We start from the raw sequence: 14,985 nt of genomic DNA, 5'->3' as shown, positions 1-14,985 counted from the left end.
GGCCGTTAAGTTGATTCGTAATAAACCCGTGAAAGTGATAAATGAGATACAATGAATATATGAAGTTCAAAAGTTCTAGTTCCCTCCCAAGACTAGGGCAACTCTTAAAGGAAACTAGGCAGGTTTCTCTCTTATTACAGTATATTCTGTTTAAAATGAAAACTTGTCCCTGAATAGAGTTCTGCAAATGTTTTATAGCAGGGAAAGATTGGTAAGTAATAAGCAAATAATTAATTCAATGGAGCAATTAGGAACTGTGGACGACGGAAAAATACTATAGAGGGGAAATTTTATGCACGGAGCATAAGTTTTGGTCCATCCATGAATGAACCTGTAACACCTTATCTCACTCTTAAGTAAATGAGACCAAAATAGGAACAAAACACACACACCGATTAGTTTCAATATATCCTGTAGGAGCAAGGATGAATGTCTCTTCAGTAGTGTTACATACGGCTAGTTTGAGTGAGTTGTATAAAATTGCTGTAGAGAGTTTGTTATCGAGCACACACGAAACATAGACGAGTGTTGCATCTATCCAATGTTACTTTGATGTAATCACGGATTCAAGCTTCAATGAATTTCTAAAATAGCTTTTCGGCAATTAGCAACTTTAATCGATCACCGTTGGTTTGTGGCTATTTGAGGTCAATGCAATTATCTTCAGCTGGCATAAAAGCTGGAGCACACATCATAGTTTACCACAGATCAGACAGTGTTCTTTGAAGTAAACATTGGGGGATTGAACTATCGACCAAACGTAAGTGAAAGCTTTCCAATTTTGTTAAATTCCTATGCCTGTTTCTAGGCTGATAAGGGCTCGCCTTCATGGGAATAAAGGAAATAATCGTTAATTTAAGAGGCCCCGGATTTTCAAACAAATTCTCCCCGTCATTCCCATAGGAAATGCATGGGGAACAGTATGGAGAATATAAATACTGATGTTATGGCGTTAAGCCAAAAGGGGAGAGGATAATTCCACACCACTCTATAGTTACTGCGAGCAAGCCTTTTTAAAGGCACTAATCAGGTCCTTTAAATTTTGAATTATCATTGGGCCTTTTGGGTCAGCTAAATCATTCGGAATCAAAAAAAGTCGAAGACAGTTTATTTCTAACCATGAGTGACACCTCATTAATGACTATCACTTTCATATTTGGGTCACCCCAGGAAAATGAAGTACCTCGCTTTGTTGCTGATGGCCTTGTGTCTGGCGGAGGCATTCATTATCGAGAGCGAAGAAGACCCCGATCAAGAAATAGAGGTACCCTTGTTACGTAATCTGTTGATATCTCTTTGAGAGCTGTTATATTGATGTGAGTTTAACCTACAGAGTAAAAAGACTTACTCTTAGTTAAATTATTTTTTTCTAGGAACCTGTCGCCACCATGAACGATGAACCTGATCCTGCGATGTTTGACGAGGGGAAAAAGGGTAACAAAAGTCTTTTACTGTTTATCCTCACTTGAACTTTTCGGAATAGGGGATATCTAACAGCCACTCATTAAACTCCCAGTCCCAGTTGCATGATGGGTATGCATGATCAGGATAAGCCTTGAAACATTGTTGCGGAAACGATTGAGAACTTCTGTTGACACTTAAACGTGCAAATACAACTACGCAGTAGTAGTACAGCTTTCTTTTCGAATACAATAATGTGGAATTATTCTTGAGTATATCTTCTTGGACTTCGTATTTGTTCGGCTCTTCGCCGGATAAGATCGATATCACAATCTCGCCTGAGATCTGGCTTTCGATCAGAAGTGTCCGCCATATTGCTTGTGTTTTCCCTCGATACCCATAATGTAACTGAGAGTGTGAACCCGTCTGATGAATGATCTGGGCTCGAGCCCCTGAAGCAGAATTTTGGATAAGTTAGTGCCCTCAAAGAACTTTTCTCCACACGGTGCTTTGGTCAGTGGGTACTGGGATATTTTTCGAAGGAACTTGGAAAAAAACTTAGGTTTCTTGTAGGCTTGTAGTCAGCCAGAATTCCCTGGCCACCAAGGGGGAAGTAATTGCTTAGATTGTTAAAGTTAAACTCAGTGTATGCCTTTTGGCTCATGTGTGCACATATTCGTTCTTTACATTTTTCAGGAAACCCCGTGAATGACCAAGTCGAACCGATACAACGTCGATTTTTCTTCCCATTTCTCATTTTTAAACATCATCACAGACAAGTTCACCATTACAGGCCTTATAAGCATTATTACGGTAAAAAGTGAACAAAGAATTTCGCTTTCTGGTTTAACTCCAATGTGGATCCCCGCTGGTTAAATTAGTTTTTTAACCAGTCAATGTAAAAGCTGGTCTTCCGTAAAAATAGGGATCCATTTCATGGCTAAGGAATAATGTAACTATAAAAAGTACCCAATAAAAGCAGTTTTAAAGTTTGTCTGTTTACATCGGTATTTTGTCTATACCGGCGCTTGTGATGTCACTGAGGTTGAAGAGGGAGGAGACTGGGGCTGAACTGAAAACTTCCCTTGAGTAATGAAATTTCAATAAGAGCCGAATTCCAGCCGCCATTCGCTCCTTCGTGCAAGATTTGAACGGCACCCGCCTATTCCGTAATTGCCAGCAACTTATGAAAAAGTTCTGGAAACAATGAAATGAACGTGTTTGAGCTGTGAAACACGTATGCACTTGAATCGGTTAGTTTTCTACATTCCTTTGCTTCTCAGAACTTGTAAGTTCAAACTCTCAGTATCCGAATAGACCGTATACAACAAATACATGAAAAAATAGTCTGCCTCAAGAAAGAAACGACGTTGTAACAACATAGTCTTTCAACACGGTCAACTTTTCTAACTTGCCGCTCCGGTTCTGTGGCCTTTTCACTCCCAATATCTATAAAATCAATTCTCCTCACTGTCTGCAATACATTTTTTTGATCCAAGCTCTGGAAATTTGGTTTCTAATCAAACAAGATCCCTTAGTTGATAATTTTATTTCTCCTTATTACCTTTCTTCCATAATCATGTATTGATGGTGTGAGGAGAAATTCATCTTTGGTCCTGTCCTGGTGTACCGGTTTACAAGGGAATTACCATTGTTCTTTCTTTGTTTAGGAGTCCTTGGTTAGCTGTTGTGTATTGTTCGGTCTTTTGTATCGGCTCTTGTGAACCGGTACACGAGGACAGAACCTCACCTTTCGTCCCTCCTCAGCGTCAAAGAGATAAGAGACATATTTTCTAGTGATTTTGACGATATACTTCACTTCAGTGACGCAATTAAAATGAGAACAGCACCGATTGAGGTACGTTAATAATTTAGATTATTATTCATCTACACTTCGTAGAGTACAAATAACGCCATAGACGAGTACAAATATCACGCGGTGTTTGTACTGTAGAGTACCGGTTAAACAGGTTTTCTCGCATCGCGCAAGCGAAGAATTGGTTTGAAGTTAAAAAAAAATGTCGGTCAATTTGAATTATATTTCTGACCACGAAGAATCGGAATGGCTGGCATCTATGGTCCAAGTTCATTAGATGAATCGAACAAAGAAAAACAGGTAGACGACCAGGAAATTTCTTCATTTATTGAAGAAAATAGAAACAGCAACACGACAACGCGCCAATTCCGTTCCGCTTCGCATTCTTCTGTCACGCACTCCCCGTAAATAAATATCCGCGAAATTCGCCCGCACTGAAATAACAGTTTGTGGTGTGTTGGATAATAAATAACTTATTAGACGTTTTTTTGTGTAGTATCGCTGAGTATTTTTACGAGTTGTGCCGTATTTTGACGAGCCCAAGTCAAAATACAAATAACGAGTAAAAATACTCAGCGATACTACACAAAAAAACGTCTAATAAGATACATTTGCCATGGAAATTAGGGTGAGATCATTTGTTTGAAAGTAAGCCATTAATAGCAATAGCAAATTTTCCATTTTATTTTTAAAAGCTCTGTTCCTAATGAAAGTAAAATACGCTCCAAACACATTGGCGTTTAGGTATCTCTCTAGGGCAAAAGACGTCTTTTATCAGGTCGAAGGAAATGATTAATAACTTAGAAATTATGACCGGATACTTCAATTGAGTATACAGCTCAGTTCATTCAACAAAGTCTTTCAAGCTGAACAGGTTAATTTATAAACGTTGTTTACAACTCGATATGAAAATTTCGCCTCGCGTAAGGAGGCGGTATAAGAGACCATATCGTAGCCTGCATTCGTGTTAAAGCCTCCGAGACATTAAACCTCCGAGTAGTTAAAAATCATCCTAAATGAAAAAAATTAACGGAAGCTACGCTTTTCAGTGGTTGTTAATGAGGAATACTCCATGGGAAATTTCGAGGATAATTATAAAGATGAAGAGAGAGAAGAAGAGACAGAAAATTTTCTCTGTGATATCAGGAGATTTATTTGAAAATAGTCCTATTTTGGTCTGTTGTACGATGAGTTTGCTTATGTGTCCAAAAACAAAACATAGCTTTACTCAACCAGAAGAAAGTATTTGCTTTAAAAATAGACAGTTTCGATCCCACTGGATGATCTTTTTACGTTGTCATAGCCGACGTCTTTATTATTTTACCGTCTGATCCCGGCCACCCTCTCGAGGATGGGTGTTTTCCTCTTTAATCTTTACAGATGGCAGACGTTTCAAATGTTTGGACGAAAGTTTGGACGATCTTTCAATTGGATGTAATTGAACTTGTGATTAACCATGGGTATATGAAAGAAACAGTTATATGTTCCTTCAAAGGGTTTCCTTTTTTGCCCCGAGCTGTATAAGGATCTGAATGTTTAACTCTGAAAAATCTAAAACAATTATTTAAAGGAACCCTTCAAAACTCTAGACTTTTGTACAAGAATGTATCAAAGGCACAATATTTTGTCTTCTAACAGGTCATGCACAGCAAGGAAAAGACTGACAGGATTCACGCTTTAGTGATGTAAAAAATAAAAGAGAAATGAATAGGAAAGAAACTAAGCTATCAAGCGAACATTTAGAGATGTTTCAAAATAAAATTGGATCAGTGACAAATCAAGCAGAAGTATAGGAGGTTGAGGGAAATAAAAAGAAGATTTGGGTGAGCATTGGAAATGAGGAGAAGTTCTGGTCTACACATGAATGAGTAATTTACTCTCGCCTCCAATTGTTGGCAAGAGCGATTAGCAACTACGGATAAATAAGTTAGACAAAGGTAAGGAAGGGCGAAACAAAGAGAAGACAAGGATGACTATTCGAAATGAGCAGAAGTTCTGGTCCACACATGAATGAGTAATTTACTCTCGCCTCCAATTGTTAGCAAGAGCGATTAGCAACTACCGATAAATAAGTTAGACAAAGGTAAGGAAAAGCGAAACAAAGAGAAGACAAGGATGACTATTCGAAATGAGCAGAAGTTCTGGTCCACACATGAATGAGTAATTTACTCTCGCCTCCAATTGTTGGCAAGAGCGATTAGCAACTACCGATAAATAAGTTAGACAAAGGTAAGGAAGAGCGAGACAAAGAGAAGAGAAGGATGACTATTCGAAATGAGCAGAAGTTCTGGTCCACACATGAATGAGTAATTTACTCTCGCCTCCAACTGTTAACAAGAGCGATTAGCAGCTACCGATAAATAAGTTAGACTAAGTAAGGAAGAGCGAAACAAAGAGAAGACAAGGATGACTATTCGAAATGAGCAGAAGTTCTGGTCCATCCATGAATGAGCAAAAGATATTTACCCACGCCCTTAACAAGTACCAAGCTGTTTAAAGTATTAGTAACAAATTAGAACGAAGTAAGTTTGAGTAAAATAAATGGAAGATTAAAGCGAGCATTCGAAATAAGCAGAAGTTCTGGTCCATCCATGGATGAGTAAGAAATATTTACCCACGCCCCTAACTAGTACCAAAGCTATTTAAACTATTAATAACAAATAAGCCAGAAGTAAGGTTGAGGGAAATAAATGGAAGATTTGGGTGAGCATTCGGAACGAGCAGAAGTTCTGGTCCGTACATGAATGCGTAAGAGTAAATTGCCCTCGCTTCCAATTGTTAGCAAAGTATTAATTAACACCCTATATTGATAACAAATTAGACATCAATAAGAGCTAGCGAAACAAAGGGGAGATAAGGACGAGAATTCGAAATGAGCAGAAGTTCTGGTCTATTCATGAATGGTTTAGAAATATTTACTCTCGCCCAACTGCGAGCAATTTTATTCAAAACCATTGATAACGAACTATGCAGAGAAAAGGGCGAACAAAACAAAGAGATGATATGGGTGAGCGCTCGAAATGAGCAGAAGTTCTGGTCTATCCATGAATAAGTAAGAGATATTTGCGCAGCCAATTTTTGACAAAGCGATTAATAACTTGCAACTGAGGCAAGATTATTGTGGAATGGTGAATGCCTCCTCGAGTAGCGTTTATGCATGAGCCTAAAAAGGGAAAAAGCGCGTACTGAAAAACTTGTGTGATCAAAATAATAATAATAATAATCACAACGGAAGATTGTAGTTGATTGATTCTCAGGTTAAATGGTCTAGTCTAGACTGATTGAAATGGAAAGTTCTAGTTCCCTCCCAAGACTAGGGCAACTCTTAAAGGAAACTAGGCAGGTTTCTCTCTTATTACAGTATATTCTGTTTAAAATGAAAACTTGTCCCTGAATAGAGTTCTGCAAACGTTTTATAGTAGGGAAAGATTGGTAAGTAATAAGCAAATAATTAATTCAATGGAGCAATTAGGAACTGTGGACGACGGAAAAATACTATCGAGGGGAAATTTTATGCACGGAGCATAAGTTTTGGTCCATCCATGAATGAACCTCTAACACCTTATCTCACTCTTAAGTAAATGAGACCAAAATAGAAACAAAACACACACACCGATTAGTTTCAATATATCCCGTAGGAGCAAGGATGAATGTCTCTTCAGTAGTGTTACATACGGCTAGTTTGAGTGAGTTGTATAAAATTGCTGTAGAGAGTTTGTTATCGAGCACACACGAAACATAAACGAGTGTTGCATCTATCCAATGTTACTTTGATGTAATCACGGATTCAAGCTTCAATGAATTTCTAAAATAGCTTTTCGGCAATTAGTAACTTTAATCGATCACCGTCGGTTTGTGGCTTTTTGAGGTCAATGCAATTGTCTTCAGCTGGCATAAAAGCTGGAGCACACATCATAGTTTACCACAGATCAGACAGTGTTCTTTGAAGTAAACATTGGGGGATTGAACTATCGACCAAACGTAAGTGAAACCTTTCCAATTTTGTTAAATTCCTATGCCTGTTTCTAGGCTGATAAGGGCTCGCCTTCATGGGAATAAAGGAAATAATCGTTAATTTAAGAAGCCCCGGATTTTCAAACAAATTCCCGTCATTCCCATAGGAAATGCATGGGGAACAGTATGGAGAATATAAATACTGATGTTATGGCGTTAAGCCAAAAGGGGAGAGGATAATTCCTCACCATTCTATAGTTACTGCGAGCTAGCCTTTTTAAAGGCACTAATCAGGTCCTTTAAATTTTGAATTATCATTGGGCCTTTTGGGTCAGCTAAATCATTCGGAATCAAAAAAAGTCGAAGACAGTTTATTTCTAACCATGAGTGACACCTCATTAATGACTATCACTTTCATATTTGGGTCACCCCAGGAAAATGAAGTACCTCGCTTTGTTGCTGATGGCCTTGTGTCTGGCGGAGGCATTCATTATCGAGAGCGAAGAAGACCCCGATCAAGAAATAGAGGTACACTTGTTACGTAATCTGTTGATATCTCTTTGAGAGCTGTTATATTGATGTGAGTTTAACCTACAGGGTAAAAAGACTTACTCTTAGTTGAATTGTTTATTTTCAAGGAGCCTGTCGCCACCATGAACGATGAACCTGATCCTACGATGTTTGACGAGGGGAAAATGGGTAACAAAAGTCTTTTACTGTTTATCCTCACTTGAACTTTTCGGAATAGGGGATATCTAACAGCCACTCATTAAACTCCCAGTCCCAGTTGCATGATGGGTATGCATGATCAGGATAAGCCTTGAAACATTGTTGCGGAAACGATTGAGAACTTCTGTTGACACTTAAACGTGCAAATACAACTACGCAGTAGTAGTACAGCTTTCTTTTCGAATAAATCTCCATTCTTCTGACCATGGAGGAGTAGTCGCTTTGAGCGTTAATTTTTAGTTTGTGAGCCTTTTGGCTAGTATGGAAACTCAATATTGTTTTCCATTTTCCAGATATGCCTGTGAAAAGACATTACGGTGGTCGTTATGGTGGTCGTTTCCGCTATGGATATGGTCGTTACGGCCGTTACCGCTATTATGGCAAAAAGTGAACAGTGATATTCACTTTCTGGTGTAACTCCAACATGAATCACCGCTGATGAAGTTAGATTTTTTGTTCAGTTATCATAGCTTTCAATGTAAGCGTTAGTCTCTCGTAAAAAAGCGATTAAATGATCCATTTCATTGCAAAATGAAAAATGTAACTATAAAATTACCCAATAAAGACTGTTTTAACGTTTGCCTGTTTCAATGGTGTTTTGTAGCTCTAATAATGTTACTGAAGCTTGGGAAGAAAGAGATGAGGGCCGAAAACCTCTTATGCTCCGGTTTCAAGAATAGCTGTTTTTTCAGCCACCACTTTATTTCTCCCATTACTGCCATTGATATTTCATTAACAATACCGTTTACTTCGTCATCGGCAGCCACATATGAAAAAAGTTTTTGAAAAATTTTAATGAAAGTATTTCAGCTGCGCAAAACGTATCCTCTTGAGTCTTTCTTGTGTTCTTTTTTCAGTTGCTCCCTAGAAATTTTACAATCCTATTTGCGGTATCCAAATAGACTGACTGTTATCTTTGATGAATGCCATGTTTGCTTGAATATGTTGTATTTTTTAGTTTGTCAGAGCAGATCATTTTCAACTTTCTACAGTAGAATCTGTTATTAGCGGAGCTGTATTAAGCGGTCGTTTGTCAAAGTCCCGAAATTTGCTATTTCCACCTCCATTAAGAGCTAACCTCTTTTTCAATAGCTTAAAAGCGGTCGTGGTTACCCTTGACCGAGTCCCGACGGCCTTTTTGTCTTCATCTGTATCAAACAAAATAAAACTAGGAATGATTCCTCAAGTAAAATCAAATCCGTGTTATCTTCCGAAATCAATGTTAATACTTTGAGTACAATTGTCCTCAAAGCATTGCAAATGATTTTTCTGTTTATGGCTCTTAGGACGAATATCAAGCATGGAAATCACGCAAGTCATTTGTTAGTTAATGACCTAAAGGTCCAGCTGTTTAGACAGTAATCCTGCTTTTTTCCCCCTTTTAACCCGAGCCACCATTTTGTTGGTGTTGTTTATTAACGAGGAGTCGACACATTTTTGAGCGAGTTTTTAAATAAACTGTACTAAGTTAAGTGGTCCGTGATGACATAAACAGGGCGTTTTTTATCGCATTTTCATCATATTCAGTAGAACTTGTAGTCTCCTCACGCAGCCGTTCTTTGTCTCGGGATCCCTGTGTCTCCCTCCCCACAAACTTGACACCCTCAGGAGACAGTTATGGCGAGTCTCGACTTAAAGTGCACCTAAACACAAAAATTTTTTTTCGCTTAACGAAATAACCTTATTTTTTGGAGTATTTCTGTGCAAAAATTTTTTAATTTGCTCAAATCTTTAATTTTCTGTGCCCAGTCAAAATACGGAAAATCGGCCGCTATCTTGCCCCACGACCGAGTTTAAAGAGGAATGGCTCTAGCGGGTAATGTGACGTCAAATCGAGAACACGAAAGTCTGCATTTCACACATTTTCACCTGTTTGGGAAGGTTGTCGTCGATATTGTCCGAAATATGTCGACTAAGTGTGTTGTATGAGGAATGTATGAAGCACGATACCCTCTTGCAAATTTCGCACGTTGCTACATCTTTCTACAACACACTTAGTCGGCATATTTTCGAGAAATATCGATGACAACCTTCCCAAACAAGTGAAAATGCGTGAAATGCAGACTTTCGTCTTCTCGATTTGACGTCACATTACCCGCTGGAGCCATTCCTCTTTAAACTCGGTCGTAGGCCGATTTTCCGTATTTTGACTGGGCACAGAAAATTGAAGATTTGAGCAAATAAAAAAATCTTTGCACAGAAATACTCCAAAAAATACGCTTATTTTGCTAAGCAAAAAAAATTTTTGGGTTTAGGTGCACTTTAAACCTGTGGTTAGGGTTTGGGTTGCTGTAATCACTTGAGTTTCATTGACCTTTTTCCAGTATCTTGATGTTAGGGCTACAGTTGGGTTAGGGCTACAGTCGGGTTATTGTTACAGTTCGGCTAGGGTTAGGGTTAGGGTTAGCACAAGTCAAGTGATAAGCATTCTCATTGCCTTCTAGCACCTGGGGGTAAGTGGCCAGATGGCACTGGTCTTGTTTAAACCAAAACATTTTGCACTAACCTGATAATTTCAAAACTGTTCCTTACACTTTGTGTTCTAATCCCAAATTAAGCCCTGAGAGATTTTTGAATACTACCCTCCCCCTCTAAATCCCTATTCTTCAGGCTAGTTTCCTCTCGCAGCCGTTCTTTGTCTCGGGATCTCTGTGTCTCCCTTCCCACAAACGGCCGTTTGTGGGGAGGGAGACACAGGGATCCCGAGACGAAGAACGGCTGCGAGAGGAGACTATAGAACCTGCAATTAGCGGTCACCCCGTCATTTCCCTTGAGTGTTTGATAAGTGCCACTGTCGGGGGAGGAAGAGAGAAGACCCTGGGAGCGAGACTGGTTGGTTTTCACTTGTTGTCACGCAACAGAGCACAGCTTCTTCGTGCTTGACTTTTAAGAAGTGTACCTGAATTTAACGTTGCCGTTATTTTGCAGTAATCTGCTAAAAATTCCCAGCTGTAGCGACGACAACATACCTTATGCTTCGTGAGTAAAACTCAATCTCACTCGATCTGAACGAAACAGCGCGATCAACTGGGCTCAAAAGTTGATTGTTCTCCTATATATTGGTATCGACAGGGCTGAATAACGTCTGCGCATGTGCGAGATGTTTTTACAACAAGATCAAAATTTCGGCGCGAACGTGATGCGCGGTTCTTTCGTGTTCAGTTGAATAGCGACAAGAAAGGAGCAGAAAATCTTCCATTATTTTTGCGCCTAAACGCAAATATCTCCTTTTTATGCTTTGGAAAATGAAAATTTTAACAATCCGAAGTTTTTCCTCAAAGAAATGCCGAGAAATACGAGAAAAATTGTCGTTAACGCGGTAAATATTCTGAGCTTTGGAGACGCATTTGGATTCAACCGCCACGATGCGTTCTTCGTTTCGATTTACACTCGTCTGCTTCGTTTGAGAAAGAAATGATGTTTGAGAGACATTGATGGCAACATGAGAGTTTGGAAAAGTGTCGCCAGAGGTGAGTATTACGATCTTAGTTTGTTTTGTAATCAAAACGGCACCTTTCTTGCGCTAGTCGTAAGTTAATATTTATGTGAATACAATTAAACGCTCTGAGTTGTCGTGAAACATGAATGGCCAGAACCTGCATGCACTCGTAAGCTGACTCGCAAAACTTAAAGCTAAAAAAAAAAAATGCTGTCTCAAGGAACGTATTGTTGGCTACGTGTACCTATACACCACTGTACGTGCGCGTTATTGTTTTTCAAGATCACAATAACTTATTCCCAGGGGTTTAGTATATATACATTACTAATAAGTACTTACTGTTTCATTAAAAGAGAAATTGATTGAGAGTGGCTTTGTCTCACGTTCTTCTCCCTTCTCCCCTTTATTCCCACTAATTTCTCCTTTTTATTTCGTTTTTACCTTCTGCGCAGCCCTGCTGAGCCTTGAACCATTGCTCTTTAGTCAACACGTTATTACCAGCCTATTGCCTTAACCACTATGCTACACAAGTCAGTTAGGAGATATCTTCCAAAAATTACTCTTTGTTTTACCTTTCGCTGGAAAAAATTTTTATAACAATATGTGCATTGATATAATGCCCAAAAGATCCCCTTTGCACTAAAGAATGCATTTCTTCTTCTCTACGATTGGCCAAATACCACATAAAAAAAAGAAAATTATTCATGATATCACCGAGCCAGTCGCGCCATCGAAGGAAAGTAGATATTCGGTGGCATTTGCCGAGAAACCAAGGCCTTCTTCCTTGTTCCGGTAGAGTGTAGGGACAAAGATACACTATTGCCCATCATTCGCGCTCAAATATTGCCGGGGACACGCGTGATGAGCAACTTATGGAGAGCTTACAATTGCCGAAATGACGAGGGCTATGATCAACGCACAGTAAACCACAGCCTAAACTTCGTTGACCCAGACACTGGTGACCACACAAAGGGCATCGAAAATACATGCTGGGGAATCAAGCGAGGTTTGCCCCTAACAGGAACATCCAAAGGACTTTCGATGGCTACCCACAAGATTATATGAGGCGTCAGCACTACGGAAACGATCCCTTAAGAATCATTATCGAACATATCGCCTTCCTTTATGAAGGCCAGAAATACTAGATTAATAAAGGTTTCTTTACATCGCCGTATGCACCGGCCTTCGTGATCTACTTTCATCACTCGGACACGAATAGATTATGAAAGAATCAACCAAAACCACAAAAACAGGTAAGAAACAACATTTATTTAAACTTTGCATCGACAAACTTTACAGCCTGACGATAGCCTTGATATTATTTTCCGATCACCCATAAGCTTTCAACGCGAAACTGAACATTAAATTCTACTTCAAAATTAAAAACCTCTGGAAAATGCCTTAAATTTCTCGTTTTGCAAAGCCAAAACGCGCCGAATTTACCCTGTTTCAAAAAAGACAGAAAAAAAATCCAAATTTTGAAAACAAAGACTACTAGTCTCTGCGGAGTTTTATTGTTATCGCTGTAAGTTACAAAACGTTCTACAATTGTTTACTTTGTTTCTCGTGTTCAGTCCACGCGGGACTGGTACAATTACGTCATTGAAATTGTGGAATATTATGGGATAAACCATGTGCTCGTACTTGCAGAGGTCAAAAATTGGGTTTGGATGTGCGATTCTTTTCTCACTAGTTTATTCACTTATTCCTCGAGTCCACAAATCTTGTAAGTATGTTTTACTGTAGTTTACATTTGTTTCCTTTTTGGTACAGTTAAACCAGAACTTTGTTAAATAAAGGATTATTCGAATATTCAAGTCTACATTTGGTATTGTTTTCTTTGAACAAAGACTGAATGCATAATTAATGTATGGGGTTATATGGTACCTCTTGCCCTTTTTTACTAAGTTTGCTTATCTTACTCGATCGATAAATTCCATTATTTGGATGAGACACATGTCACTGTTCCTCAATTATGAGGTATGTTGTTAATATATTAATTGTCTTAAACCATAAAAGCAATTCAAACGTTGCATCGCTTGGGGCCATTGCCACAACTGCTCCACTTGTCCCATGGTAATGGCTGTCAAACACTGTTATTCCATTCTGTGTTCGGATGAATGCCACTGTTCTGCCATTGATAATGAAGATACATGCCGTCTTGGAATTGTTCAGCTGGGCTTGGTTTAAGTAGTACGGCAGGCTTGCTGCTGGAGTCTGCTCTCTGATGATAATGGCTGGCAACTGTGTAGAGACTTCAGTGCTTTCAAGAGCTTTTGTTTGCTCCATTTTAGTTGCTGCTTCCCGTACACCATACGGCTGCCCACCACAGTTTCCTGCAGCCTTGTCATAAAATTGGTTGCCAAGCATGATAACTGCAAGAACTCTGTAAATCCAGATGTTGCTTAGTGACCTGCTGCTGTCCAGAGGTTCGGGTGAGCTAAAGTATAATTTACTTTATGTGAGGGCAATAAATGTGCCTGCATTACTGCCTAGTCAGCCAATTAAAGCTGATTGTGAATATTCAGGTGGGAAATGCCAGCTTGTAATTCTGTTGGACTTGGTAGGACTTATAGATAGTTGCTGGACAGCGGAGCTAGTTTGGACCACTGAGGACTGAGACAGGGTGTGTGCATATGAGGGTAGAGCATTAGGGTGTTGTGGTTGATCAATCTCTCCAATAGCTGAGAGGCTGCTATTGAATTTCTGTTCCCAGAGTCCAGAGGTGTAGTACTGCTCTGCAGTTGCATTTCCTGTTTCACTGTTCACCACAGTTGCTGTGTCATCTTCAGTTTCGAAGTCACTTGATTCACCATCTGATTCTGTACCTCCATTTTTCAAAAGTCCTTCATTAAACAGAGAGACTTTATTCTTTATCAATTTTTCCAAAGGTTCTTTGCATATACTGCAGCAGCCATCACTTGATAAACAGCACACATGGAACGTGTGGTAACAGGCAAGGCGAACAAAGTTACCACCATAATGATTGTTGTTGCAGTCAGGTAGGTCACAGGAAACTTGCGGATTTGGCTCTTTTCCCAGGGTTTTACTTAGGTTGTAAGACAGCATAAAACACTTGGTTTCAGCTTTGATACCATATGATGGAAAATCGAACTTTGGCCAACTTTTAGCTTTACTATTGCTGTAACAATCACTTGGAATCTGGAATACACAAGAATAAATTCCTCTTTTAGGACAGTATTTGTGAAACCATGTTTTGATTATTACAAGGGTTCATTTGTTATTGGATCTCTTTTTATTAAATTCTAGACTTGCTTAAAACAATTTGATATGAAGTTACAAAGTGCATTTTTACCATTTTGTCACATTTTTGTGAGACTTTTTTAATCTTTCATTCCCAAAAGACCCTTTGCATTTAAAATTAGTGATACTCACCACACGGGCTTTCTTGTTGTTTTTTGCTATTTCTGAAAACAATTGTAGGATAAATTCTGCCGATTTGCCTGCAATCTGCCAGAAGTTAAAATTTGATTTTCCCCTCATATAATCTGGCACAAATGTTCCACAAAAGGTGGTCAGAAATCTAGTTGATGCTATGGTCTTTGCTACCCTCTCAATGTTAGAAGAGTTGTCATGGCTTTGAGTGTGGGCATGTTGCATGGAATGCCATATCTCGATCTTTTTT

At 39.0% G+C, this 14,985-nt stretch overlaps 3 long non-coding RNA genes and 1 pseudogene across 4 annotated transcripts in view; 3 read left to right on the top strand and 1 right to left on the bottom strand.

Moving 5' to 3' along the window:
- The first annotated feature begins 617 nt into the window (after window positions 1–617).
- LOC148716138 (uncharacterized) lies at window positions 618–2,393 on the top strand. The gene is made up of 4 exons (XR_015995676.1): window positions 618–760; window positions 1,171–1,264; window positions 1,374–1,434; window positions 2,098–2,393. It is a non-coding gene; the product is annotated as an uncharacterized LOC148716138 (long non-coding RNA).
- A 4,692-nt stretch (window positions 2,394–7,085) lies between these two features.
- LOC111330236 (uncharacterized) lies at window positions 7,086–8,479 on the top strand. The gene is made up of 4 exons (XR_002694784.2): window positions 7,086–7,198; window positions 7,606–7,699; window positions 7,810–7,870; window positions 8,194–8,479. It is a non-coding gene; the product is annotated as an uncharacterized LOC111330236 (long non-coding RNA).
- A 3,703-nt stretch (window positions 8,480–12,182) lies between these two features.
- Window positions 12,183–14,347, top strand: LOC148716137 (uncharacterized). The gene is made up of 3 exons (XR_015995381.1): window positions 12,183–12,592; window positions 13,634–13,774; window positions 14,231–14,347. It is a non-coding gene; the product is annotated as an uncharacterized LOC148716137 (long non-coding RNA).
- LOC111330234 (uncharacterized) overlaps window positions 12,589–14,985 on the bottom strand; it is a 4,899-nt pseudogene continuing 2,502 nt past the window's right edge. The window contains exons 6-7 of the transcript XR_015995379.1: window positions 14,736–14,985; window positions 12,589–14,501 (exon numbers count right to left, since the gene is read on the bottom strand). The exon at window positions 14,736–14,985 is cut by the window's right edge and continues 717 nt beyond it. The product of XR_015995379.1 is annotated as an uncharacterized LOC111330234 (transcript). The remainder of the gene's footprint in view (window positions 14,502–14,735) is intronic.

The sequence above is a fragment of the Stylophora pistillata genome, chromosome 14 (genome assembly GCF_964205215.1).
Source record: "Stylophora pistillata chromosome 14, jaStyPist1.2, whole genome shotgun sequence".
Taxonomy (NCBI): Eukaryota; Metazoa; Cnidaria; class Anthozoa; order Scleractinia; family Pocilloporidae; genus Stylophora; species Stylophora pistillata.
Note: the sequence above shows the minus strand (reverse complement) of the source record. Positions and strands in the feature narration are given on the sequence as shown.